This window comes from Drosophila simulans, chromosome X, assembly GCF_016746395.2.
Source record: "Drosophila simulans strain w501 chromosome X, Prin_Dsim_3.1, whole genome shotgun sequence".
Lineage (NCBI taxonomy): Eukaryota > Metazoa > Arthropoda > Insecta > Diptera > Drosophilidae > Drosophila > Drosophila simulans.
Window position 1 is genome coordinate 19374256 of NC_052525.2, and position 4619 is coordinate 19378874.

The 4619-nt window shown below is 36.3% G+C and overlaps 1 long non-coding RNA gene across 2 annotated transcripts; it reads right to left on the reverse strand.

Moving 5' to 3' along the window:
• Positions 1-328: 328 nt before the first annotated feature.
• On the reverse strand, positions 329-995 carry LOC27208737. 2 transcript variants are annotated; one of them, XR_005544556.2, is made up of 4 exons: positions 854-995; positions 553-797; positions 453-480; positions 329-397 (listed from the first exon to the last, which is right to left on the reverse strand). It is a non-coding gene; the product is annotated as an uncharacterized LOC27208737 (long non-coding RNA). The 2 variants fall into 2 exon arrangements; XR_005544555.2 differs by having other exon boundaries at positions 553-902.
• Between the last annotated feature and the right edge of the window lie 3624 nt (positions 996-4619).

Sequence of the window (4619 nt, forward strand, 5' to 3'; positions counted from 1 at the left end):
AGCTTTATCAACATGTGTCAGCCCATATTCCACTCCATATTTGTTTGTCGTCTTTGTTTTCGTTTGGGTTCTTTTCGCTTTTCTGCCTTCCGAAGGGGCGGCTAATTACATGGGCGTTGCCCGCTTAAATATATCAATTGGGTGGGCGTGTCCCAAGAAGATGACGTAACCGATCTGCTAATTCAACTTGTTTATCGTTAGTCACTTAAACTGAGCAGCTGCGTTCGAAGCAATAATTTAACAAATTCACGATCTTACATACATATAAATGCTGAATAAAACAACGAAATGAATTTACATTTAATTATTCCTTTATTTAACGCTCCACTTGGAGTGTTTGAATTTAGTTGTTCAAATATTTGAATACATCCGAATTTGTCGAGCTTTTCAGCTTATTCTGGAAAATAAAGAGGGTCTTACTCTATGCAAGAAATGCCTTTCATATATCTTACCTCTAAATCCGAAGTCAATCTGAATCTTCTGTAAGTAATATGTAAAACATTGTAATGTAAATGTAATGTAAATAATACCAGTGATGCGAAGATTACTTACCATTGCCACTGTGACTGTCACTTGCTGTTCTCTCATCCCTTGCATGTTTAATATAATAGTTGCCGTCGTGTTCGTGGATCATACATTGAACGATAAGCTCATTAAGAGCGTCTTCAATTTGCCTGTCCAATCCCCTGAATTTGATTCTCGTGGCTGTGCCCACCGCTCTCAGGATGACCGACTTGGGGGCAGAGCCACCCACGGCGTCTACGCACTGGATCACCAGTTGGCAAAAGTCTGATTTTCTAAGCGACATTTGAAAATCAAATTTTCTCCGTTTACAAAATAATTTGGCTCTTACGTTGATTAAATATAATTTCGATTGTAATGTTCAATGGAGTTCTCTAAGCCTTCTGGGCGTACCAATATCAAGTCAACTAATTCAACTCATTCTGACAACAAACCACCTTGCAGTAGAAAGCATTTTATGAAGAATTTCTGTTAAATCACTATTACACAAATAGTTTAAAACTTTTTCTCCAACAAAGTTAGTTTGTTTTCAAATAAAATCTGACGCCTTTTTACAATAAAATATTATTTACATTGATAAAATACAAAAATTAAAATATATAAGATGCTTGATTGCAAATATAACTATTTATATGTAGGCATGTGTAAGGCAACGCACGACATGAAGCGAATTTACAGCCTAAATTACCAAAATAAACAAACACACAATATATTTGTATGCCATATATAGTACATTTATTTTATTTATTTAACAAAATTAAATCTAGCTTACAATACTAAGCCTAACAAATTAAATGAGTACTAGCTACGGGGACCTTCGACTCGACGAGAATTATGGGTTATTACTTTATATAATAAAGTGAGCTTTATGGACACATTTGAGATATTTTCACAAGATTAAACAATTTGAAAGACTATCTGTACGAAATAATAAATAATAAAAATAACAATTGAGTGCAATCGACTGCAGACGTCGAGAATATTGTCGTCCTCGCAAAGTTGGCAGTATGTGTGGATTGTGTGGATTGTGTTGATGTGTGGATTGTGTGTGCCCGAGGCGGAAGCGGATGAAGATCGCGCATCTCCGTTTATATGTACGTACGTTCGGTGGTGGCTTGGACATGATGCAATTTGGGTTAATAATCTGGTAGTTGTGCAGGAAGATTGCCCATTCGGAGAGTTTCTTTTATTTGAAGGAATAGCTGAATTCGACTCTGGATATCCTTGCAGTTAAACGGAGTGAAAAGGATTGATGGTGTAAGTCTCATCTCTTGGTCGTTTCCATGGATTCCTTGATGACTGGGAACCCAGAGTAAGGTGCTTTTTGTTGGATGATAACTTATCAATGTGCCTAACTTCTTGTGATGTGGGCTCATTGTTATTCCAGTTGCGTATAGCGGAAAGAGAGGAAAGGCTATCTGTGAAGATAACAGATTTACCAGCGATTCTGGCGGCGAATTGGCATGCGAAATCTTCGGCTGTCAATATGGAGGGAGTATTTATGACGGGAGCCTACCTCCTGGAATTATTTTACGGTTGCAGTCAACGACCGCACGTCCAGTTAATCTCACCAAGATCTCCTTGTGCACTCAAAAAACGTTTTTGGTTTTTTAAGCGGCATCCTTTATCCTTTTTAGCAGCATTGTAGATTTGAAGGCTTATGTTGGGCTGTTTGGAACCCCAATGTGCTGGCGATTTGAAGAACCTCCTGGGCTTTGGCAGCTGGAGGTTAAGTTGCTTGATGCATTTAAAATTCCGCTTTGGTTTGAAAATGACTCCGAAGTCTTTGGTTAGCAGGCAGTTGGATGTGGTGCACAGCTTCGGGATAAGCATCAATGTAGTTTCTTCTACGCGTGATTGGATACTTGGTAGACCGGATTCTGCCAATGTCAACGCTACTGGAGATGTGTGACATGGGGCTTTTAGCTGTTTTAAGTGCGATTTAATTGCACACCAACCGAAGATTTTTTTTATCTATGAGAGTCTTAATATGTATGCAAGAATATTTACATGATAGAAATTTAAAAATGCTAAATCTAGTTTCCAGTTGTTTTCTTACAATCTTATCTTCTTTCTTAGAAGACAGTGCTGTTTGAAAAGTATTTTTAAGTCGAATCCCCAAGATTTTAAAAAAGTTTACATCTTTTATTATGCGTTATTATTATGTTAAAGTCAATGTTGGAAAGGTTACAATGTTGTTACCGACAAATATGTAAAATAGTTGGCATTTTTCAATGGAAAGAGTTATTTTCCAGTTAATTTGTTGCAATATTTCTAAAAATTTTAATCTGACTGTATTACATTTCTTAATTTTTAAAAAAAGTATGGCGTCGTCTGCGTACAGTAAAATGTAATGATATTATAAAAAAAATGTGCCCATTAAAACTGTAAATCATAGGAATTTTTTATCTTAAACTCGCAGGTCGCAAGCACTGCTATTTTTATGAACACAGCTGTAAATATCTGTATGCCGAGTTACAATGTTACTTATTTCTTCAATTGCTATCGTAAATAAAACCACAGAAAATGGCGAACCTTGCGGAATTCTATTGTGTAAAATGTGGGAATTCGATGTTACATTGTTTATTTGAACCCTGAAGGACCGATTGGTCATGAAGGCTTTAATTCTTAGACCAATGCCCCAGCGCTCGAGTCTACAAAGTACGGCATGAATCCCCACGCGATCGAAGGCTCTTTCAAAATCCGTCGCCAAGATAGAGATGTAATTTTTGGTCGAAAGAGCGCTCGACGCGAAGTGTTGGATAATATGGTGATGAGTGTTGGATAGCATTTCAAATGCTATAATTTTTTCTTTTTAATTTTATATTATATTTTCTATGGTTTTTCCTAGACGGGATAACATGGAAATTGGTAGCTGTTAATATCGGAAGGAGTTTTGTTTGGTTTTGAGATAGGGATAATGGTAATCGATCTCCATGTTTGTGGGTATTTTCCAGTGTTTAACATTTGATTAAATATATCCAAAAGTTTAGTTTTTTAGGTTGAAGGATAGGTTTTTGAGCATAGGGTATGATACTATGCTACTGACTTTTCTATTTTAAGCAATGTGAATTCGAAATCTAAGCATATAGCAAATGGTGAAAGTGAATCGATGAGATAGAGCTCTGAAAGATACCGATTTCTTTTCGTATATACTCTGTTGAAAAATGTTGCTCGGAATGAGTATTCAGACCAAGATAATTCAGACCAAGATATATACTCTGTTGAAAAATGTTGCTCGGAATGAGTATTCAGACCAAGATAAGGCAAACTCTATGGCTAAATTAATTGATCCAGTTAGAGTACCTGAGTTGGATTTGATATATTTAAACGAAGTGGGATTGATGCCGGCTAGGCGTTTTATATCGAACCAGACTTTTTTGTGGAGGACACTAGGGAGATTTTGGACGTTAATTTTTCAGGGGAGTTACGCTTGGCCGAAAGTACAGATTTTTTGAAGAGGGCGTCGCGAAGATTGGAGATGGATATGATGTCTTTGATGATATACTTAAGGGCCCTATGGACGGCAAAGCAGTTATACTCGGATATGGTTTTCGGAGAGCTTTTTGATTTTGTGTTTCAGGGAGGTCTGGGAAATCAACTGGTAATTTCTGCCTTTTTTTCTTAGCTTAGGGGATAATGCAGAGGCTGGCAAAGCGATTATCCCCTTAATTGGGTGTCCCGAGGGCCACGGTTAACAAATTTATTGAGAGTTCAAGAAATTTCTAAAGAAAAGCTTCTGGCCGAGGTTGAGTGGTTAGGATTTAGAATTGGAAGATCAGTCTGATTGGAGACAAGATCGAGAACGGTTTTTTTAATTAAGGATATGCAAAAAAAGATCGTCTTGTAATAGTTTATTTGAAAAAGTTTATCACCAAAAAATATAAAATGTTATTAAAATAAAATATATATTTTTTTTTTAATTAAACAGTAACAAGTTAAATTGGGGCCGTGGGTTCTTATACTTCAAAATTTCAATTCAAAATATTAAGGATAATAAGTTAAATATAAAAAGGAACTCGCCCCGCCAAAAACTCATATTTTTAGTGGAAAAATCAAAACATCCACATTAGTCCAACGACATCTAACTACTGTGA